This window comes from Dendrobates tinctorius, unplaced genomic scaffold, assembly GCF_039654945.1.
Source record: "Dendrobates tinctorius isolate UK_male_01 unplaced genomic scaffold, ASM3965494v1 ptg000126l, whole genome shotgun sequence".
Classification (NCBI taxonomy): domain Eukaryota; kingdom Metazoa; phylum Chordata; class Amphibia; order Anura; family Dendrobatidae; genus Dendrobates; species Dendrobates tinctorius.
In genome coordinates this window covers 6,751,736-6,777,432 of record NW_027361794.1, presented here as the reverse complement: position 1 = coordinate 6,777,432, position 25,697 = coordinate 6,751,736, and the positions used below count along the sequence as shown (strand labels likewise).

General features: G+C 57.0%; 1 protein-coding gene and 1 pseudogene across 4 annotated transcripts in view; both read right to left on the bottom strand.

The window, feature by feature from the left end:
* LOC141047225 (uncharacterized) overlaps positions 1 to 25,697 on the bottom strand; it is a 358,189-nt pseudogene that overhangs the window by 295,488 nt on the left and 37,004 nt on the right.
* Positions 1 to 25,697, bottom strand: part of LOC141047234 (uncharacterized) — a 659,661-nt gene that overhangs the window by 618,640 nt on the left and 15,324 nt on the right. Inside the window, exon 1 of one of the 4 annotated variants that reach the window (XM_073542212.1) lies at positions 22,981 to 22,999. The exons of 1 other annotated variant lie outside the window; for it this stretch is intronic. The gene's annotated coding sequence lies outside the window, so the exon portion shown is untranslated. Of the gene's footprint in view, positions 1 to 6,733; positions 6,756 to 6,898; positions 6,950 to 22,980; positions 23,000 to 25,697 lie in introns of those variants that run through there. 2 more of the 4 variants (XM_073542209.1, XM_073542211.1) reach the window with 2 other exon arrangements.

Genomic DNA, 25,697 nt, shown 5'->3' with positions numbered 1-25,697 from the left:
CCTCCACCCGCAGAGCCGCACTCCACAAAGAGAATAAAGGAGCCTCCAGCACCTACCTCCACCCGCAGAGCCACAGTCCACATAGAGAATAATGGAGACTTCAGCACCGACCTAAACCCGCAGAGCCGCTCTCCACATAGAGAATAATGGAGCCTCCGGCACCGACCTCCACCCGCAGAGCCTCACTCCACATAGAGAATAATGGAGCCTCCAGCACCTACCTCCACTCGCAGAGCCGCACTCTACATAGAGAAAAATGGAGCCTCCGGCACCGACTTTCACCCGCAGAGCCGCACTCCACATAGAGAATAATGGAGCCTCCGGCACCGACCTCCACCCGCAGAGCCGCACTCCACAAAGAGAATAATGGAGCCTCCAGCACCGACCTCCTCCCACAGAGCCGCACTCCACATAGAGAATAATGGAGCCTCCGACACCGACTTCCACCCGCAGAGCCGCATTCCACATAGAGAATAATGGAGCATCCAGCACCGACCTCCACCCGCAGAGCCGCACTCCACATAGAGAATAATGGAGCCTTCAGCACCGTCCTCCATCCGCAGAGCCGCACTCCACATAGAGAATAATGGAGCCTCCGGCACCGACCACCAGCAGAGCCGCACTCCACATAGAATAATGGAGCCTCCAGCACCGACCTCCACCCGCAGAGCCACACTCCACATAGAGAATAATGGAGCCTCCAGCACCTACCTCCACTCGCAGAGCCGCACTCCACATAGAGAATAATGGAGCCTCCGACACCGACCTCCACCCGCACTCCAAATAGAGAATAATGGAGCCTCCAGCACCGACCTCCACCCGCAGTCGCACTCCACATAGAGAATAATGGAGCCTCCAGCACCGACGTCCACATAGAGAATAATGGAGCCTCCAGCACCTACCTCCACCCGCAGAGCCGCATTCCACATAGAGAAAATTGGAGCCTTCAGCACCGTCCTCCATCCGCAGAGCCGCACTCTACATAGAGAATAATGGAGCCTCCGGCACCGACCTTCACCCGCAGAGCCACACTCCACATAGAGAATAATGGAGCCTCCAGCACCTACCTCCACTCGCAGAGCCGCACTCCACATAGAGAATAATGGAGCCTCCGACACCGACCTCCACCCGCACTCCAAATAGAGAATAATGGAGCCTCCAGCACCGACGTCCACATAGAGAATAATGGAGCCTCCAGCACCTACCTCCACCCGCAGAGCCGCATTCCACATAGAGAAAATTGGAGCCTTCAGCACCGTCCTCCATCCGCAGAGCCGCACTCTACATAGAGAATAATGGAGCCTCGGGCACCGACCTTCACCCGCAGAGCCGCACTCCACATAGAGAATAATGGAGCCTCCAGCACCGACCTCCACCCGCAGAGCCACACTCAACATGGAGAATAATGGAGCCTCCGGCACCTACCTCCACCCGCAGAGCTGCACTTCACATAGAGAAAATTGGAGCCTTCAGCACCGTCCTCCATCCGCAGAGCCGCACTCTACATAGAGAATAATGGAGCCTCCGGCAATAACCTCCACCCGCAGAGCCACACTCCACATAGAGAATAATGGAGCCTCCGGCACTAACCTCCACCCGCAGAGCCACACTCCACATAGAGAATAATGGAGCCTCCAGCACCGACCTCCACCCACAGAGACGCACTCCACATAGAGACTAATGGAGCCTCCAGTACCTACCTCCACTCACAGAGCCGCACTCCACATAGAGAATAATGGAGCCTCCAGCACCGACCTCCACTCCACATAGAGAAGAATGGAGCCTCCAGCACCGACCTCCACCCGCAGAGGCGCACTCCACATAGAGAATAATGGAGCCTTCAGCACCGACCTCCACCCGCAGAGCCGCACTCCACAAAGAGAATAATGGAGCCTCCAGCACCGACCTCCACCCGCAGAGCCACACTCAACATAGAGAATAATGGAGCCTCCGGCACCTACCTCCACCCGCAGAGCTGCACTCCACATAGAGAAAATTGGAGCCTTCAGCACCGTCCTCCATCCGCAGAGCCGCACTCTACATAGAGAATAATGGAGCCTCCGGCACCGACTTCCACCCGCAGAGCCGCACTCTCCATAGAGAATAATGGAGCCTCCAGCACCGACATCCACCCGCACTCCACATAGAGAATAATGGAGCCTCCAGCACCGACGTCCACATAGAGAATAATGGACCCTCCAGCACCTACCTCCACCCGCAGAGCCGCACTCTACATAGAGAATAATGGAGTCTCCGGCACCGACTTCCACCCGCAGAGCCGCACTCTACATAGAGAATAATGGAGTCTCCGGCACCGACTTCCACCCGCAGAGCCACACTCCACATAGAATAATGGAGCCTCCAGCACCTACCTCCACCCGCAGAGACACACTCCACATAGAGAATAATGGAGCCTCCGGCACCTACCTCCACCCGCAGAGCTGCACTCCACATAGAGAATAATGGAGCCTCCAGCACCGACCTCCACCCGCAGAGCCGCACTCAACATAGAGAATAATGGAGCCTTCAGCACCGACCTCCACCCGCACAGCCGCACTCCACATAGAGAATAATGGAGCCTCCAGCACCGACCTCCTCCCGCAAAGCCGCACTCCACATAGAGAATAATGGAGCCTCCAGCACCGACCTCCACCCGCAAAGCCGCACTCCAAATAGAGAATAATGAAGCCTCCAGCACCGACCTCCACCCGCAGAGCCGCACTCTACATAGAGAATAATGAAGCCTCCAGCACTGTCCTCCATCCGCAGAGCTGCACTCTACATAGAGAATAATGGAGCCTCCGGCACCGACCTCCACCCGCAGAGCTGCACTCCACATCGAGAATAATGAAGCCTCCGGCACCGACCTCCACCCGCAGAGCCGCACTCCACATAGAGAATAATGGAGCCTCCAGCACCGACCTCCACTCGCAGAGCCTCACTCCACATAGAGAATAATGGAGCCTCCAGCACCGACCTCCACCCGCAGAGCCGCACTCCACATAGAGAATAATGGAGCCTCCAGCACCGACCTCCACCCGCAAAGCAGCTCTCCACATAGAGAATAATGGAGCCTCCAGCACCGACCTCCACCCGCAAAGCCGCACTCCACATAGAGAATAATGAAGCCTCCGGCACCGACCTCCACCCGCAGAGCCGCACTCGACAAAGAGAATAAAAGAGCCTCCAGCACTGACCTCCACCCGCACTCCACATAGAGAATAATGGAGCCTCCAGCACCGACCTCTACCCGCAGAGCCGCACTCCACATAGAGAATAATGGAGCCTCCGGCACCGACCTCCACCCGCAGAGCCGCACTCGACAAAGAGAATAAAAGAGCCTCCAGCACTGACCTCCACCCGCACTCCACATAGAGAATAATGAAGCCTCCAGCACCGACCTCTACCCGCAGAGCCGCACTCCACATAGAGAATAATGGAGCCTCCGGCACCTACCTCCACCCGCAGAGCCGCACTCCACAAAGAGAATAAAGGAGCCTCCAGCACCTACCTCCACCCGCAGAGCCACAGTCCACATAGAGAATAATGGAGACTTCAGCACCGACCTAAACCCGCAGAGCCGCTCTCCACATAGAGAATAATGGAGCCTCCGGCACCGACCTCCACCCGCAGAGCCTCACTCCACATAGAGAATAATGGAGCCTCCAGCACCTACCTCCACTCGCAGAGCCGCACTCTACATAGAGAAAAATGGAGCCTCCGGCACCGACTTTCACCCGCAGAGCCGCACTCCACATAGAGAATAATGGAGCCTCCGGCACCGACCTCCACCCGCAGAGCCGCACTCCACAAAGAGAATAATGGAGCCTCCAGCACCGACCTCCTCCCACAGAGCCGCACTCCACATAGAGAATAATGGAGCCTCCGACACCGACTTCCACCCGCAGAGCCGCATTCCACATAGAGAATAATGGAGCATCCAGCACCGACCTCCACCCGCAGAGCCGCACTCCACATAGAGAATAATGGAGCCTTCAGCACCGTCCTCCATCCGCAGAGCCGCACTCCACATAGAGAATAATGGAGCCTCCGGCACCGACCACCAGCAGAGCCGCACTCCACATAGAATAATGGAGCCTCCAGCACCGACCTCCACCCGCAGAGCCACACTCCACATAGAGAATAATGGAGCCTCCAGCACCTACCTCCACTCGCAGAGCCGCACTCCACATAGAGAATAATGGAGCCTCCGACACCGACCTCCACCCGCACTCCAAATAGAGAATAATGGAGCCTCCAGCACCGACCTCCACCCGCAGTCGCACTCCACATAGAGAATAATGGAGCCTCCAGCACCGACGTCCACATAGAGAATAATGGAGCCTCCAGCACCTACCTCCACCCGCAGAGCCGCATTCCACATAGAGAAAATTGGAGCCTTCAGCACCGTCCTCCATCCGCAGAGCCGCACTCTACATAGAGAATAATGGAGCCTCCGGCACCGACCTTCACCCGCAGAGCCACACTCCACATAGAGAATAATGGAGCCTCCAGCACCTACCTCCACTCGCAGAGCCGCACTCCACATAGAGAATAATGGAGCCTCCGACACCGACCTCCACCCGCACTCCAAATAGAGAATAATGGAGCCTCCAGCACCGACGTCCACATAGAGAATAATGGAGCCTCCAGCACCTACCTCCACCCGCAGAGCCGCATTCCACATAGAGAAAATTGGAGCCTTCAGCACCGTCCTCCATCCGCAGAGCCGCACTCTACATAGAGAATAATGGAGCCTCGGGCACCGACCTTCACCCGCAGAGCCGCACTCCACATAGAGAATAATGGAGCCTCCAGCACCGACCTCCACCCGCAGAGCCACACTCAACATGGAGAATAATGGAGCCTCCGGCACCTACCTCCACCCGCAGAGCTGCACTTCACATAGAGAAAATTGGAGCCTTCAGCACCGTCCTCCATCCGCAGAGCCGCACTCTACATAGAGAATAATGGAGCCTCCGGCACCGACTTCCACCCGCAGAGTCGCACTCTCCATAGAGAATAATGGAGCCTCCAGCACCGACCTCCACCCGCACTCCACATAGAGAATAATGGAGCCTCCAGCACCGACGTCCACATAGAGAATAATGGAGCCTCCAGCACCTACCTCCACCCGCAGAGCCGCACTCTACATAGAGAATAATGGAGTCTCCGGCACCGACTTCCACCCGCAGAGCCGCACTCTACATAGAGAATAATGGAGTCTCCGGCACCGACTTCCACCCGCAGAGCCACACTCCACATAGAATAATGGAGCCTCCAGCACCTACCTCCACCCGCAGAGACACACTCCACATAGAGAATAATGGAGCCTCCAGCACCGACCTCCACCCGCAGAGCCACACTCCACATAGAGAATAATGGAGCCTCCAGCACCTACCTCCACTCGCAGAGCCGCACTCCACATAGAGAATAATGGAGCCTCCGACACCGACCTCCACCCGCACTCCAAATAGAGAATAATGGAGCCTCCAGCACCGACCTCCACCCGCAGTCGCACTCCACATAGAGAATAATGGAGCCTCCAGCACCGACGTCCACATAGAGAATAATGGAGCCTCCAGCACCTACCTCCACCCGCAGAGCCGCATTCCACATAGAGAAAATTGGAGCCTTCAGCACCGTCCTCCATCCGCAGAGCCGCACTCTACATAGAGAATAATGGAGCCTCCGGCACCGACCTTCACCCGCAGAGCCACACTCCACATAGAGAATAATGGAGCCTCCAGCACCTACCTCCACTCGCAGAGCCGCACTCCACATAGAGAATAATGGAGCCTCCGACACCGACCTCCACCCGCACTCCAAATAGAGAATAATGGAGCCTCCAGCACCGACGTCCACATAGAGAATAATGGAGCCTCCAGCACCTACCTCCACCCGCAGAGCCGCATTCCACATAGAGAAAATTGGAGCCTTCAGCACCGTCCTCCATCCGCAGAGCCGCACTCTACATAGAGAATAATGGAGCCTCGGGCACCGACCTTCACCCGCAGAGCCGCACTCCACATAGAGAATAATGGAGCCTCCAGCACCGACCTCCACCCGCAGAGCCGCACTCCAAATAGAGAATAATGGAGCCTCCAGCACCGACCTCCACCCGCAGTCGCACTCCACATAGAGAATAATGGAGCCTCCAGCACCGACGTCCACATAGAGAATAATGGAGCCTCCAGCACCTACCTCCACCCGCAGAGCCGCAATCCACATAGAGAAAATGGGAGCCTTCAGCACCGTCCTCAATCCGCAGAGCCGCACTCTACATAGAGAATAATGGAGCCTCCGGCACCGACTTCCACCCGCAGAGCCGCACTCTACATAGAGAATAATGGAGCCTCCAGCATCAACCTCCACCCGCAGTCGCACTCCACATAGAGAATAATGGAGCCTCCAGCACCGACGTCCACATAGAGAATAATGGAGCCTCCAGCACCTACCTCCACCCGCAGAGCCGCACTCCACATAGAGAATAATGGAGCCTCCGGCAATAACCTCCACCCGCAGAGCCACACGCCACATAGAGAATAATGAAGTCTCCGGCACCGACCTCCACCCGCAGAGCCACACGCCACATAGAGAATAATGAAGCCTCCAGCACCGACCTCCACCCGCAAAGCAGCTCTCCACATAGAGAATAATGGAGCCTCCAGCACCGACCTCCACACGCAAAGCCGCACTCCACATAGAGAATAATGGAGCCTCCGGCACCGACCTCCACCCGCAGAGCCGCACTCCACATAGAGAATAATGAAGCCTCCGGCACCGACCTCCACCCGCAGAGCCGCACTCTACATAGAGAATAATGAAGCCTCCAGCACTGTTCTCCATCCGCAGAGCCGCACTCTACATAGAGAATAATGGAGCCTCCGGCACCGACCTCCACCCGCAGAGCCGCACTCCACATAGAGAATAATGAAGCCTCCAGCACTGTTCTCCATCCGCAGAGCCGCACTCCACATAGAGAATAATGGAGCCTCCAGCACCTACCTCCACTCGCAGAGCCGCACTCCACATAGAGAATAATGGAGCCTCCGACACGGACCTCCACCCGCACTCCAAATAGAGAATAATGGAGCCTCCAGCACCGACGTCAACATAGAGAATAATGGAGCCTCCAGCACCTACCTCCACCCGCAGAGCCGCATTCCACATAGAGAAAATTGGAGCCTTCAGCACCGTCCTCCATCCGCAGAGCCGCACTCTACATAGAGAATAATGGAGCCTCGGGCACCGACCTTCACCCGCAGAGCCGCACTCCACATAGAGAATAATGGAGCCTCCAGCACCGACCTCCACCCGCAGAGCCGCACTCCAAATAGAGAATAATGGAGCCTCCAGCACCGACCTCCACCAGCAGTCGCACTCCACATAGAGAATAATGGAGCCTCCAGCACCGACGTCCACATAGAGAATAATGGAGCCTCCAGCACCTACCTCCACCCGCAGAGCCGCATTCCACATAGAGAAAATGGGAGCCTTCAGCACCGTCCTCCATCCGCAGAGCCGCACTCTACATAGAGAATAATGGAGCCTCCGGCACCGATTTCCACCCGCAGAGCCGCACTCCACATAGAGAATAATGGAGCCTCCAGCATCAACCTCCACCCGCAGTCGCACTCCACATAGAGAATAATGGAGCCTCCAGCACCGACGTCCACATAGAGAATAATGGAGCCTCCAGCACCTACCTCCACCCGCAGAGCCGCACTCCACATAGAGAATAATGGAGCCTCCGGCAATAACCTCCACCCGCAGAGCCACACGCCACATAGAGAATAATGAAGTCTCCGGCACCGACCTCCACCCGCAGAGCCACACTCCACATAGAGAATAATGGAGCCTCCAGCACCGACCTCCATCCGCAGAGCCACACTCCAAATAGAGAATAATGGAGCCTCCGGCACCGACCTCCACCCGCAGAGCCGCACTCCACATAGAGAATAATGGAGCCTCCGGCACCGACCTCCACCCGCAGAGCCGTACTCCACATAGAGAATAATGGAGCCTCCAGCACCGACCTCCACCCGCAGAGCCACACTCCACATAGAGAATAATGGAGCCTTCAGCACCGACCTAAACCCGCAGAGCCGCTCTCCACATAGAGAATAATGGAGCCTCCGGCACCGACCTCCACCTGCAGAGCTGCACTCCACATAGAGAATAATGGAGCCTCCAGCAGCGACCTCCACCCACAGAGCCGCACTCCACATAGAGAATAATGGAGCCTCCGGCACTGACCTCCACCTGCGGAGCCACACTCCACATAGAGAATAATGGAGCCTCCAGCACCTACCTCCACCCGCAGAGCCGCACTCCACATAGAGAATAATGGAGCCTCCGGCAATAACCTCCACCCGCAGAGCCACACTCCACATAGAGAATAATGGAGCCTCCGGCACTAACCTCCACCCGCAGAGCCACACTCCACATAGAGAATAATGGAGCCTCCAGCACCGACCTCCACCCACAGAGACGCACTCCACATAGAGACTAATGGAGCCTCCAGTACCTACCTCCACTCACAGAGCCGCACTCCACATAGAGAATAATGGAGCCTCCAGCACCGACCTCCACTCCACATAGAGAAGAATGGAGCCTCCAGCACCGACCTCCACCCGCAGAGGCGCACTCCACATAGAGAATAATGGAGCCTTCAGCACCGACCTCCACCCGCAGAGCCGCACTCCACAAAGAGAATAATGGAGCCTCCAGCACCGACCTCCACCCGCAGAGCCACACTCAACATAGAGAATAATGGAGCCTCCGGCACCTACCTCCACCCGCAGAGCTGCACTCCACATAGAGAAAATTGGAGCCTTCAGCACCGTCCTCCATCCGCAGAGCCGCACTCTACATAGAGAATAATGGAGCCTCCGGCACCGACTTCCACCCGCAGAGCCGCACTCTCCATAGAGAATAATGGAGCCTCCAGCACCGACCTCCACCCGCACTCCACATAGAGAATAATGGAGCCTCCAGCACCGACGTCCACATAGAGAATAATGGACCCTCCAGCACCTACCTCCACCCGCAGAGCCGCACTCTACATAGAGAATAATGGAGTCTCCGGCACCGACTTCCACCCGCAGAGCCGCACTCTACATAGAGAATAATGGAGTCTCCGGCACCGACTTCCACCCGCAGAGCCACACTCCACATAGAATAATGGAGCCTCCAGCACCTACCTCCACCCGCAGAGACACACTCCACATAGAGAATAATGGAGCCTCCGGCACCTACCTCCACCCGCAGAGCTGCACTCCACATAGAGAATAATGGAGCCTCCAGCACCGACCTCCACCCGCAGAGCCGCACTCAACATAGAGAATAATGGAGCCTTCAGCACCGACCTCCACCCGCACAGCCGCACTCCACATAGAGAATAATGGAGCCTCCAGCACCGACCTCCACCCGCAAAGCCGCACTCCACATAGAGAATAATGGAGCCTCCAGCACCGACCTCCACCCGCAAAGCCGCACTCCAAATAGAGAATAATGAAGCCTCCAGCACCGACCTCCACCCGCAGAGCCGCACTCTACATAGAGAATAATGAAGCCTCCAGCACTGTCCTCCATCCGCAGAGCTGCACTCTACATAGAGAATAATGGAGCCTCCGGCACCGACCTCCACCCGCAGAGCTGCACTCCACATCGAGAATAATGAAGCCTCCGGCACCGACCTCCACCCGCAGATCCGCACTCCACATAGAGAATAATGGAGCCTCCAGCACCGACCTCCACTCGCAGAGCCTCACTCCACATAGAGAATAATGGAGCCTCCAGCACCGACCTCCACCCGCAGAGCCGCACTCCACATAGAGAATAATGGAGCCTCCAGCACCGACCTCCACCCGCAAAGCAGCTCTCCACATAGAGAATAATGGAGCCTCCAGCACCGACCTCCACCCGCAAAGCCGCACTCCACATAGAGAATAATGAAGCCTCCGGCACCGACCTCCACCCGCAGAGCCGCACTCGACAAAGAGAATAAAAGAGCCTCCAGCACTGACCTCCACCCGCACTCCACATAGAGAATAATGGAGCCTCCAGCACCGACCTCTACCCGCAGAGCCGCACTCCACATAGAGAATAATGGAGCCTCCGGCACCGACCTCCACCCGCAGAGCCGCACTCGACAAAGAGAATAAAAGAGCCTCCAGCACTGACCTCCACCCGCACTCCACATAGAGAATAATGAAGCCTCCAGCACCGACCTCTACCCGCAGAGCCGCACTCCACATAGAGAATAATGGAGCCTCCGGCACCTACCTCCACCCGCAGAGCCGCACTCCACAAAGAGAATAAAGGAGCCTCCAGCACCTACCTCCACCCGCAGAGCCACAGTCCACATAGAGAATAATGGAGACTTCAGCACCGACCTAAACCCGCAGAGCCGCTCTCCACATAGAGAATAATGGAGCCTCCGGCACCGACCTCCACCCGCAGAGCCTCACTCCACATAGAGAATAATGGAGCCTCCAGCACCTACCTCCACTCGCAGAGCCGCACTCTACATAGAGAAAAATGGAGCCTCCGGCACCGACTTTCACCCGCAGAGCCGCACTCCACATAGAGAATAATGGAGCCTCCGGCACCGACCTCCACCCGCAGAGCCGCACTCCACAAAGAGAATAATGGAGCCTCCAGCACCGACCTCCTCCCACAGAGCCGCACTCCACATAGAGAATAATGGAGCCTCCGACACCGACTTCCACCCGCAGAGCCGCATTCCACATAGAGAATAATGGAGCATCCAGCACCGACCTCCACCCGCAGAGCCGCACTCCACATAGAGAATAATGGAGCCTTCAGCACCGTCCTCCATCCGCAGAGCCGCACTCCACATAGAGAATAATGGAGCCTCCGGCACCGACCACCAGCAGAGCCGCACTCCACATAGAATAATGGAGCCTCCAGCACCGACCTCCACCCGCAGAGCCACACTCCACATAGAGAATAATGGAGCCTCCAGCACCTACCTCCACTCGCAGAGCCGCACTCCACATAGAGAATAATGGAGCCTCCGACACCGACCTCCACCCGCACTCCAAATAGAGAATAATGGAGCCTCCAGCACCGACCTCCACCCGCAGTCGCACTCCACATAGAGAATAATGGAGCCTCCAGCACCGACGTCCACATAGAGAATAATGGAGCCTCCAGCACCTACCTCCACCCGCAGAGCCGCATTCCACATAGAGAAAATTGGAGCCTTCAGCACCGTCCTCCATCCGCAGAGCCGCACTCTACATAGAGAATAATGGAGCCTCCGGCACCGACCTTCACCCGCAGAGCCACACTCCACATAGAGAATAATGGAGCCTCCAGCACCTACCTCCACTCGCAGAGCCGCACTCCACATAGAGAATAATGGAGCCTCCGACACCGACCTCCACCCGCACTCCAAATAGAGAATAATGGAGCCTCCAGCACCGACGTCCACATAGAGAATAATGGAGCCTCCAGCACCTACCTCCACCCGCAGAGCCGCATTCCACATAGAGAAAATTGGAGCCTTCAGCACCGTCCTCCATCCGCAGAGCCGCACTCTACATAGAGAATAATGGAGCCTCGGGCACCGACCTTCACCCGCAGAGCCGCACTCCACATAGAGAATAATGGAGCCTCCAGCACCGACCTCCACCCGCAGAGCCACACTCAACATGGAGAATAATGGAGCCTCCGGCACCTACCTCCACCCGCAGAGCTGCACTTCACATAGAGAAAATTGGAGCCTTCAGCACCGTCCTCCATCCGCAGAGCCGCACTCTACATAGAGAATAATGGAGCCTCCGGCAATAACCTCCACCCGCAGAGCCACACTCCACATAGAGAATAATGGAGCCTCCGGCACTAACCTCCACCCGCAGAGCCACACTCCACATAGAGAATAATGGAGCCTCCAGCACCGACCTCCACCCACAGAGACGCACTCCACATAGAGACTAATGGAGCCTCCAGTACCTACCTCCACTCACAGAGCCGCACTCCACATAGAGAATAATGGAGCCTCCAGCACCGACCTCCACTCCACATAGAGAAGAATGGAGCCTCCAGCACCGACCTCCACCCGCAGAGGCGCACTCCACATAGAGAATAATGGAGCCTTCAGCACCGACCTCCACCCGCAGAGCCGCACTCCACAAAGAGAATAATGGAGCCTCCAGCACCGACCTCCACCCGCAGAGCCACACTCAACATAGAGAATAATGGAGCCTCCGGCACCTACCTCCACCCGCAGAGCTGCACTCCACATAGAGAAAATTGGAGCCTTCAGCACCGTCCTCCATCCGCAGAGCCGCACTCTACATAGAGAATAATGGAGCCTCCGGCACCGACTTCCACCCGCAGAGCCGCACTCTCCATAGAGAATAATGGAGCCTCCAGCACCGACATCCACCCGCACTCCACATAGAGAATAATGGAGCCTCCAGCACCGACGTCCACATAGAGAATAATGGACCCTCCAGCACCTACCTCCACCCGCAGAGCCGCACTCTACATAGAGAATAATGGAGTCTCCGGCACCGACTTCCACCCGCAGAGCCGCACTCTACATAGAGAATAATGGAGTCTCCGGCACCGACTTCCACCCGCAGAGCCACACTCCACATAGAATAATGGAGCCTCCAGCACCTACCTCCACCCGCAGAGACACACTCCACATAGAGAATAATGGAGCCTCCGGCACCTACCTCCACCCGCAGAGCTGCACTCCACATAGAGAATAATGGAGCCTCCAGCACCGACCTCCACCCGCAGAGCCGCACTCAACATAGAGAATAATGGAGCCTTCAGCACCGACCTCCACCCGCACAGCCGCACTCCACATAGAGAATAATGGAGCCTCCAGCACCGACCTCCTCCCGCAAAGCCGCACTCCACATAGAGAATAATGGAGCCTCCAGCACCGACCTCCACCCGCAAAGCCGCACTCCAAATAGAGAATAATGAAGCCTCCAGCACCGACCTCCACCCGCAGAGCCGCACTCTACATAGAGAATAATGAAGCCTCCAGCACTGTCCTCCATCCGCAGAGCTGCACTCTACATAGAGAATAATGGAGCCTCCGGCACCGACCTCCACCCGCAGAGCTGCACTCCACATCGAGAATAATGAAGCCTCCGGCACCGACCTCCACCCGCAGAGCCGCACTCCACATAGAGAATAATGGAGCCTCCAGCACCGACCTCCACTCGCAGAGCCTCACTCCACATAGAGAATAATGGAGCCTCCAGCACCGACCTCCACCCGCAGAGCCGCACTCCACATAGAGAATAATGGAGCCTCCAGCACCGACCTCCACCCGCAAAGCAGCTCTCCACATAGAGAATAATGGAGCCTCCAGCACCGACCTCCACCCGCAAAGCCGCACTCCACATAGAGAATAATGAAGCCTCCGGCACCGACCTCCACCCGCAGAGCCGCACTCGACAAAGAGAATAAAAGAGCCTCCAGCACTGACCTCCACCCGCACTCCACATAGAGAATAATGGAGCCTCCAGCACCGACCTCTACCCGCAGAGCCGCACTCCACATAGAGAATAATGGAGCCTCCGGCACCGACCTCCACCCGCAGAGCCGCACTCGACAAAGAGAATAAAAGAGCCTCCAGCACTGACCTCCACCCGCACTCCACATAGAGAATAATGAAGCCTCCAGCACCGACCTCTACCCGCAGAGCCGCACTCCACATAGAGAATAATGGAGCCTCCGGCACCTACCTCCACCCGCAGAGCCGCACTCCACAAAGAGAATAAAGGAGCCTCCAGCACCTACCTCCACCCGCAGAGCCACAGTCCACATAGAGAATAATGGAGACTTCAGCACCGACCTAAACCCGCAGAGCCGCTCTCCACATAGAGAATAATGGAGCCTCCGGCACCGACCTCCACCCGCAGAGCCTCACTCCACATAGAGAATAATGGAGCCTCCAGCACCTACCTCCACTCGCAGAGCCGCACTCTACATAGAGAAAAATGGAGCCTCCGGCACCGACTTTCACCCGCAGAGCCGCACTCCACATAGAGAATAATGGAGCCTCCGGCACCGACCTCCACCCGCAGAGCCGCACTCCACAAAGAGAATAATGGAGCCTCCAGCACCGACCTCCTCCCACAGAGCCGCACTCCACATAGAGAATAATGGAGCCTCCGACACCGACTTCCACCCGCAGAGCCGCATTCCACATAGAGAATAATGGAGCATCCAGCACCGACCTCCACCCGCAGAGCCGCACTCCACATAGAGAATAATGGAGCCTTCAGCACCGTCCTCCATCCGCAGAGCCGCACTCCACATAGAGAATAATGGAGCCTCCGGCACCGACCACCAGCAGAGCCGCACTCCACATAGAATAATGGAGCCTCCAGCACCGACCTCCACCCGCAGAGCCACACTCCACATAGAGAATAATGGAGCCTCCAGCACCTACCTCCACTCGCAGAGCCGCACTCCACATAGAGAATAATGGAGCCTCCGACACCGACCTCCACCCGCACTCCAAATAGAGAATAATGGAGCCTCCAGCACCGACCTCCACCCGCAGTCGCACTCCACATAGAGAATAATGGAGCCTCCAGCACCGACGTCCACATAGAGAATAATGGAGCCTCCAGCACCTACCTCCACCCGCAGAGCCGCATTCCACATAGAGAAAATTGGAGCCTTCAGCACCGTCCTCCATCCGCAGAGCCGCACTCTACATAGAGAATAATGGAGCCTCCGGCACCGACCTTCACCCGCAGAGCCACACTCCACATAGAGAATAATGGAGCCTCCAGCACCTACCTCCACTCGCAGAGCCGCACTCCACATAGAGAATAATGGAGCCTCCGACACCGACCTCCACCCGCACTCCAAATAGAGAATAATGGAGCCTCCAGCACCGACGTCCACATAGAGAATAATGGAGCCTCCAGCACCTACCTCCACCCGCAGAGCCGCATTCCACATAGAGAAAATTGGAGCCTTCAGCACCGTCCTCCATCCGCAGAGCCGCACTCTACATAGAGAATAATGGAGCCTCGGGCACCGACCTTCACCCGCAGAGCCGCACTCCACATAGAGAATAATGGAGCCTCCAGCACCGACCTCCACCCGCAGAGCCACACTCAACATGGAGAATAATGGAGCCTCCGGCACCTACCTCCACCCGCAGAGCTGCACTTCACATAGAGAAAATTGGAGCCTTCAGCACCGTCCTCCATCCGCAGAGCCGCACTCTACATAGAGAATAATGGAGCCTCCGGCACCGACTTCCACCCGCAGAGTCGCACTCTCCATAGAGAATAATGGAGCCTCCAGCACCGACCTCCACCCGCACTCCACATAGAGAATAATGGAGCCTCCAGCACCGACGTCCACATAGAGAATAATGGAGCCTCCAGCACCTACCTCCACCCGCAGAGCCGCACTCTACATAGAGAATAATGGAGTCTCCGGCACCGACTTCCACCCGCAGAGCCGCACTCTACATAGAGAATAATGGAGTCTCCGGCACCGACTTCCACCCGCAGAGCCACACTCCACATAGAATAATGGAGCCTCCAGCACCTACCTCCACCCGCAGAGACACACTCCACATAGAGAATAATGGAGCCTCCAGCACCGACCTCCACCCGCAGAGCCACACTCCACATAGAGAATAATGGAGCCTCCAGCACCTACCTCCACTCGCAGAGCCGCACTCCACATAGAGAATAATGGAGCCTCCGACACCGACCTCCACCCGCACTCCAAATAGAGAATAATGGAGCCTCCAGCACCGACCTCCACCCGCAGTCGCACTCCACATAGAGAATAATGGAGCCTCCAGCACCGACGTCCACATAGAGAATAATGGAGCCTCCAGCACCTACCTCCACCCGCAGAGCCGCATTCCACATAGAGAAAATTGGAGCCTTCAGCACCGTCCTCCATCCGCAGAGCCGCACTCTACATAGAGAATAATGGAGCCTCCGGCACCGACCTTCACCCGCAGAGCCACACTCCACATAGAGAATAATGGAGCCTCCAGCACCTACCTCCACTCGCAGAGCCGCACTCCACATAGAGAATAATGGAGCCTCCGACACCGACCTCCACCCGCACTCCAAATAGAGAATAATGGAGCCTCCAGCACCGACGTCCACATAGAGAATAATGGAGCCTCCAGCACCTACCTCCACCCGCAGAGCCGCATTCCACATAGAGAAAATTGGAGCCTTCAGCACCGTCCTCCATCCGCAGAGCCGCACTCTACATAGAGAATAATGGAGCCTCGGGCACCGACCTTCACCCGCAGAGCCGCACTCCACATAGAGAATAATGGAGCCTCCAGCACCGACCTCCACCCGCAGAGCCGCACTCCAAATAGAGAATAATGGAGCCTCCAGCACCGACCTCCACCCGCAGTCGCACTCCACATAGAGAATAATGGAGCCTCCAGCACCGACGTCCACATAGAGAATAATGGAGCCTCCAGCACCTACCTCCACCCGCAGAGCCGCAATCCACATAGAGAAAATGGGAGCCTTCAGCACCGTCCTCAATCCGCAGAGCCGCACTCTACATAGAGAATAATGGAGCCTCCGGCACCGACTTCCACCCGCAGAGCCGCACTCTACATAGAGAATAATGGAGCCTCCAGCATCAACCTCCACCCGCAGTCGCACTCCACATAGAGAATAATGGAGCCTCCAGCACCGACGTCCACATAGAGAATAATGGAGCCTCCAGCACCTACCTCCACCCGCAGAGCCGCACTCCACATAGAGAATAATGGAGCCTCCGGCAATAACCTCCACCCGCAGAGCCACACGCCACATAGAGAATAATGAAGTCTCCGGCACCGACCTCCACCCGCAGAGCCACACGCCACATAGAGAATAATGAAGCCTCCAGCACCGACCTCCACCCGCAAAGCAGCTCTCCACATAGAGAATAATGGAGCCTCCAGCACCGACCTCCACACGCAAAGCCGCACTCCACATAGAGAATAATGGAGCCTCCGGCACCGACCTCCACCCGCAGAGCCGCACTCCACATAGAGAATAATGAAGCCTCCGGCACCGACCTCCACCCGCAGAGCCGCACTCTACATAGAGAATAATGAAGCCTCCAGCACTGTTCTCCATCCGCAGAGCCGCACTCTACATAGAGAATAATGGAGCCTCCGGCACCGACCTCCACCCGCAGAGCCGCACTCCACATAGAGAATAATGAAGCCTCCAGCACTGTTCTCCATCCGCAGAGCCGCACTCCACATAGAGAATAATGGAGCCTCCAGCACCTACCTCCACTCGCAGAGCCGCACTCCACATAGAGAATAATGGAGCCTCCGACACGGACCTCCACCCGCACTCCAAATAGAGAATAATGGAGCCTCCAGCACCGACGTCAACATAGAGAATAATGGAGCCTCCAGCACCTACCTCCACCCGCAGAGCCGCATTCCACATAGAGAAAATTGGAGCCTTCAGCACCGTCCTCCATCCGCAGAGCCGCACTCTACATAGAGAATAATGGAGCCTCGGGCACCGACCTTCACCCGCAGAGCCGCACTCCACATAGAGAATAATGGAGCCTCCAGCACCGACCTCCACCCGCAGAGCCGCACTCCAAATAGAGAATAATGGAGCCTCCAGCACCGACCTCCACCAGCAGTCGCACTCCACATAGAGAATAATGGAGCCTCCAGCACCGACGTCCACATAGAGAATAATGGAGCCTCCAGCACCTACCTCCACCCGCAGAGCCGCATTCCACATAGAGAAAATGGGAGCCTTCAGCACCGTCCTCCATCCGCAGAGCCGCACTCTACATAGAGAATAATGGAGCCTCCGGCACCGATTTCCACCCGCAGAGCCGCACTCCACATAGAGAATAATGGAGCCTCCAGCATCAACCTCCACCCGCAGTCGCACTCCACATAGAGAATAATGGAGCCTCCAGCACCGACGTCCACATAGAGAATAATGGAGCCTCCAGCACCTACCTCCACCCGCAGAGCCGCACTCCACATAGAGAATAATGGAGCCTCCGGCAATAACCTCCACCCGCAGAGCCACACGCCACATAGAGAATAATGAAGTCTCCGGCACCGACCTCCACCCGCAGAGCCACACGCCACATAGAGAATAATGAAGCCTCCAGCACCGACCTCCACCCGCAGAGCCGCACTCTACATAGAGAATAATGGAGCCTCCGGCACCGACCTCCACCCGCAGAGCCACACTCCACATAGAGAATAATGGAGCCTCCAGCACCGACCTCCACCCGCAGAGCCACACTCCAAATAGAGAATAATGGAGCCTCCGGCACCTACCTCCACCCGCAGAGCCGCACTCCACATAGAGAATAATGGAGCCTCCGGCACCGACCTCCACCCGCAGAGCCGTACTCCACATAGAGAATAATGGAGCCTCCAGCACCGACCTCCACCCGCAGAGCCACACTCCACATAGAGAATAATGGAGCCTTCAGCACCGACCTAAACCCGCAGAGCCGCTCTCCACATAGAGAATAATGGAGCCTCCGGCACCGACCTCCACCTGCAGAGCTGCACTCCACATAGAGAATAATGGAGCCTCCAGCAGCGACCTCCACCCACAGAGCCGCACTCCACATGGAGAATAATGGAGCCTCCGGCACTGACCTCCACCTGCGGAGCCACACTCCACATAGAGAATAATGGAGCCTCCAGCACCTACCTCCACCCGCAGAGCCACACTCCACATAGAGAATATTGGAGCCTCCGACACTAACCTCCACCCGCAGAGCCACACTCCACATAGAGAATAATGGAGCCTCCAGCACCGACCTCCACCCACAGAGACGCACTCCACATAGAGACTAATGGAGCCTCCAGTACCTACCTCCACTCACAGAGCCGCACTCCACATAGAGAATAATGGAGCCTCCAGCACCGACCTCCACTCCACATAGAGAAGAATGGAGCCTCCAGCACAGACCTCCACCCGCAGAGGCGCACTCCACATAGAGAATAATGGAGCCTTCAGCACCAACCTCCACCCGCAGAGCCGCACTCCACATAGAGAATAATGGAGCCTCCAGCACCGACCTCCACCCGCAGAGCCACACTCAACATAGAGAATAATGGAGCCTCCGGCACCTACCTCCACCCGCAGAGCTGCACTCCACATAGAGAAAATTGGAGCCTTCAGCACCGTCCTCCATCCGCAGAGCCGCACTCTACATAGAGAATAATGGAGCCTCCGGCACCGACTTCCACCCGCAGAGCCGCACTCTCCATAGAGAATAATGGAGCCTCCAGCACCGACCTCCACCCGCACTCCACATAGAGAATAATGGAGCCTCCAGCACCGACGTCCACATAGAGAATAATGGAGCCTCCAGCACCTACCTCCACCCGCAGAGCCGCACTCTACATAGAGAATAATGGAGTCTCCGGCACCGACTTCCACCCGCAGAGCCGCACTCTACATAGAGAATAATGGAGTCTCCGGCACCGACTTCCACCCGCAGAGCCACACTCCACATAGAATAATGGAGCCTCCAGCACCTACCTCCACCCGCAGAGCCACACTCCACATATAGAATAATGGAGCCTCCAGCTCCGACCTCCACCCGCAGAGCCACACTCCACATAGAGAATAATGGAGCCTCCAGCACCGACCTCCACCTGCAGAGCCGCACTCCACATAGAGAATAATGGAGCCTCCGGCACCTACCTCCACCCGCAGAGCTGCACTCCACATAGAGAATAATGGAGCCTCCAGCACCGACCTCCACCCGCAGAGCCGCACTCAACATAGAGAATAATGGAGCCTTCAGCACCGACCTCCACCCGCACAGCCGCACTCCACATAGAGAATAATGGAGCCTCCAGCACCGACCTCCACCCACAAAGCCGCACTCCACATAGAGAATAATGGAGCCTCAAGCACCGACCTCCACCCGCAAAGCCGCAATCCAAATAGAGAATAATGAAGCCTCCAGCACCGACCTCCACCCGCAGAGCCGCACTCTACATAGAGAATAATGAAGCCTCCAGCACTGTCCTCCATCCGCAGAGCTGCACTCTACATAGAGAATAATGGAGCCTCCGGCACCGACCTCCACCCGCAGAGCTGCACTCCACATCGAGAATAATGAAGCCTCCGGCACCGACCTCCACCCGCAGAGCCGCACTCCACATAGAGAATAATGGAGCCTCCAGCACCGACCTCCACTCGCAGAGCCGCACTCCACATAGAGAATAATGGAGCCTCCAGCACCGACCTCCACCCGCAGAGCCGCACTCCACATAGAGAATAATGGAGCCTCCAGCACCGACCTCCACCCGCAAAGCAGCTCTCCACATAGAGAATAATGGAGCCTCCAGCACCGACCTCCACCCGCAAAGCCGCACTCCACATAGAGAATAATGGAGCCTCCGGCACCGACCTCCACCCGCAGAGCCGCACTCCACATAGAGAATAATGAAGCCTCCGGCACCGACCTCCACCCGCAGAGCCGCACTCTACATAGAGAATAATGAAGCCTCCAGCACTGTTCTCCATCCGCAGAGCCGCACTCTACATAGAGAATAATGGAGCCTCCGGCACCGACCTCCACCCGCAGAGCCGCACTCCACATAAAGAATAATGGAGCCTCCAGCACCGACCTCCACCCGCAGAGCCACACTCCAAATAGAGAATAATGGAGCCTCCGGCACCTACCTCCACCCGCACAGCCACACTCCACATAGCATAGAGAATAATGAAGCCTCCAGCACCGACCTCCACCCGCAGAGCCGCAATCTACATAGAGAATAATGAAGCCTCCAGCACTGTCCTCCATCCGCAGAGCCGCACTCTACATAGAGAATAATGGAGCCTCCGGCACCGACCTCCACCCGCAGAGCCACACTCCACATAGAGAATAATGGAGCCTCCAGCACCGACCTCCACCCGCAGAGCCGCACTCCACATAGAGAATAATGGAGCCTCCGGCACCGACCTCCACCCGCAGAGCCGTACTCCACATAGAGAATAATGGAGCCTCCAACACCGACCTCCACCCGCAGAGCCACACTCCACAAAGAGAATAAGGGAGCCTCCAGCACCTACCTCCACCCACAGAGCCGCACTCCACATAGAGAATAATGGAGCCTCCGGCACCGACCTCCACCCGTAGAGCTGCACTCGACAAAGAGAATAAAGGAGCCTCCAGCACCGACCTCCACCCGCAGAGCCGCACTCCACATAGAGAATAATGGAGCCTCCAGCACCGACCTCTACCCGCAGAGCCGCACTCCACATAGAGAATAATGGAGCCTCCGGCACCTACCTCCACCCGCAGAGCCGCACTCCACAAAGAGAATAAAGGAGCCTCCAGCACCGACCTCCACCCGCAGAGCCACACTCCACATAGAGAATAATGGAGCCTTCAGCACCGACCTAAACCCGCAGAGCCGCTCTCCACATAGAGAATAATGGAGCCTCTGGCACCGACCTCCACCCGCAGAGCCGCACTCCACATAGAGAATAATGGAGCCTCCAGCACCTACCTCCACTCGCAGAGCCGCACTCTACATAGAGAATAATGGAGCCTCCGGCACCGACTTCCACCCGCAGAGCCGCACTCCACATAGAGAATAATGGAGCCTCCGGTACCGACCTCCACCCGCAGAGCCGCACTCCACAAAGAGAATAATGGAGCCTCCAGCACCGACCTCCACCCGCACTCCACATAGAGAATAATGGAGCCTCCAGCACCTACCTACACCCGCAGAGCCGCACTCCACATAGAGAATAATGGAGCCTCCAGCACCGACCTCCACCCGCAGAGCCGCATTCCACATAGAGAATAATGGAGCCTCCAGCACCGACCTCCTCCCGCAGAGCCGCACTCCACATAGAGAATAATGGTGCCTTCAGCACCGTCCTCCATCCGCAGAGCCGCACTCCACATAGAGAATAATGGAGCCTCCGGCACCGACTTCCACCCGCAGAGCCGCACTCCACATAGAGAATAATGGAGCCTCCAGCACCGACCTCCTCCCGCAGAGCCGCACTCCACATAGAGAATAATGGTGCCTTCAGCACCGTCCTCCATCCGCAGAGCCGCACTCCACATAGAGAATAATGGAGCCTCCTGCACCGACCACCAGCAGAGCCGCACTCCACATAGAATAATGGAGCATCCAGCACCTACCTCCACCCGCAGAGCCACACTCCACATAGAGAATAATGGAGCCTCCAGCACCTACCTCCACTCGCAGAGCCGCACTCTACATAGAGAATAATGGAGCCTCCGGCACCGACCTCCACCCGCAGAGCCGCACTCCACATAGAGAATAATGGAGCCTCCAGCACCGACCATCCGCAGAGCCGCACTCCACATAGAGAATAATGGAGCCTCCAGCACCTACCTCCACTCGCAGAGCCGCACTCCACATAGAGAATAATGGAGCCTCCAGCACCTACCTCCACTCTCAGAGCCGCACTCTACATAGAGAATAATGGAGCCTCCAGCACCGACCTCCACCCGCAAAGCCGCACTCCACATAGAGAATAATGGAGCCTCCAGCACCGACCTCCACCCGCACTCCACATAATAATGGAGCCTCCAGCACCTACCTCCACCCGCAGAGCCGCACTCCACATAGAGAATAATGGAGCCTCCAGCACCGACCTCCACCCGCAGAGCCGCACTCCACAAAGAGAATAAAGGAGCCTCCAGCACCGACCTCCACCCGCACTCCACATAATAATGGAGCCTCCAGCACCTACCTCCACCCGCAGAGCCGCACTCCACATAGAGAATAATGGAGCCTCCGACACAGACCTCCACCCGCAGAGCCGCACTCCACATAGAGAATAATGGAGCCTCCGGCACCGACCTCCACCCGCAGAGCTGCACTCCACATAGAGAATAATGGAGCCTCCGGCACCGACCTCCACCCGCAGAGCCGCACTCCACATAGAGAATAATGGAGCCTCCGGCACCGACCTCCACCCGCAGAGCCGCACTCCACATAGAGAATAATGAAGCCTCCAGCACCGACCTCCACCCGCAGAGCCGCACTCTACATAGAGAATAATGAAGCCTCCAGCACTGTCCTCCATCCGCAGAGCCGCACTCTACATAGAGAATAATGGAGCCTCCGTCACCGACCTCCACCCTCAGAGCCACACTCCACATAGAGAATAATGGAGCCTCCGTCACCGACCTCCACCCTCAGAGCCACATTCCACATAGAGAATAATGGAGCCTCCAGCACCGACCTCCACCCGCAGAGCCGCACTCCAAATAGAGAATAATGGAGCCTTCAGCACCGACCTAAACCCTCAGAGCCACACTCCACATAGAGAATAATGGAGCCTCCGGCACCTACCTCCACCCGCAGAGTCACACTCCACATAGAGAATAATGGAGCCTTCAGCACCGACCTAAACCCGCAGAGCCGCTCTCCACATAGAGAATAATGGAGCCTCCGGCACCGACCTCCACCAGCAGAGCTGCACTCCACATAGAGAATAATGGAGCCTCCAGCACCGACCTCCACCCACAGAGCCGCACTCCACATAGAGAATAATGGAGCCTCCGGCATTAACCTCCACCCGCAGACCCACACTCCACATAGAGAATAATGGAGCCTCCAGCACCGACCTCCACCCACAGAGCCGCACTCCACATAGAGAATAATGGAGCCTTCAGCACCGACCTCCACCCGGAGAGCCGCACTCCACATAGAGAATAATGGAGCCTCCAGCACCGACCTCCACCCGCAGAGCCACACTCCACATAGAGAATAATGGAGCCTCCAGCACCGACCTCCACCCGCAGAGCCGCACTCCACAAAGAGAATAATGGAGCCTCCAGCACCGACCTCCACCCGCACTCCACATAGAGAATAATGGAGCCTCCAGCACCTACCTACACCCGCAGAGCCGCACTCCACATAGAGAATAATGGAGCCTCCAGCACCGACCTCCACCCGCAGAGCCGCATTCCACATAGAGAATAATGGAGCCTCCAGCACCGACCTCCTCCCGCAGAGCCGCACTCCACATACAGAATAATGGTGCCTTCAGCACCGTACTCCATCCGCAGAGCCGCACTCCACATAGAGAATAATGGAGCCTCCGGCACCGACTTCCACCCGCAGAGCCGCACTCCACATAGAGAATAATGGAGCCTCCAGCACCGACCTCCTCCCGCAGAGCCGCACTCCACATAGAGAATAATGGTGCCTTCAGCACCGTCCTCCATCCGCAGAGCCGCACTCCACATAGAGAATAATGGAGCCTCCTGCACCGACCACCAGCAGAGCCGCACTCCACATAGAATAATGGAGCATCCAGCACCTACCTCCACCCGCAGAGCCACACTCCACATAGAGAATAATGGAGCCTCCAGCACCTACCTCCACTCGCAGAGCCGCACTCTACATAGAGAATAATGGAGCCTCCGGCACCGACCTCCACCCGCAGAGCCGCACTCCACATAGAGAATAATGGAGCCTCCAGCACCGACCATCCGCAGAGCCGCACTCCACATAGAGAATAATGGAGCCTCCAGCACCTACCTCCACTCGCAGAGCCGCACTCCACATAGAGAATAATGGAGCCTCCAGCACCTACCTCCACTCTCAGAGCCGCACTCTACATAGAGAATAATGGAGCCTCCAGCACCGACCTCCACTCGCAAAGCCGCACTCCACATAGAGAATAATGGAGCCTCCAGCACCGACCTCCACCCGCACTCCACATAATAATGGAGCCTCCAGCACCTACCTCCACCCGCAGAGCCGCACTCCACATAGAGAATAATGGAGCCTCCAGCACCGACCTCCACCCGCAGAGCCGCACTCCACAAAGAGAATAAAGGAGCCTCCAGCACCGACCTCCACCCGCACTCCACATAATAATGGAGCCTCCAGCACCTACCTCCACCCGCAGAGCCGCACTCCACATAGAGAATAATGGAGCCTCCGACACAGACCTCCACCCGCAGAGCCGCACTCCACATAGAGAATAATGGAGCCTCCGGCACCGACCTCCACCCGCAGAGCTGCACTCCACATAGAGAATAATGGAGCCTCCGGCACCGACCTCCACCCGCAGAGCCGCACTCCACATAGAGAATAATGGAGCCTCCGGCACCGACCTCCACCCGCAGAGCCGCACTCCACATAGAGAATAATGAAGCCTCCAGCACCGACCTCCACCCGCAGAGCCGCACTCTACATAGAGAATAATGAAGCCTCCAGCACTGTCCTCCATCCGCAGAGCCGCACTCTACATAGAGAATAATGGAGCCTCCGTCACCGACCTCCACCCTCAGAGCCACACTCCACATAGAGAATAATGGAGCCTCCGTCACCGACCTCCACCCTCAGAGCCACATTCCACATAGAGAATAATGGAGCCTCCAGCACCGACCTCCACCCGCAGAGCCGCACTCCAAATAGAGAATAATGGAGCCTCCGGCACCTACCTCCACCCGCAGAGTCACACTCCACATAGAGAATAATGGAGCCTTCAGCACCGACCTAAACCCGCAGAGCCGCTCTCCACATAGAGAATAATGGAGCCTCCGGCACCGACCTCCACCAGCAGAGCTGCACTCCACATAGAGAATAATGGAGCCTCCAGCACCGACCTCCACCCACAGAGCCGCACTCCACATAGAGAATAATGGAGCCTCCGGCATTAACCTCCACC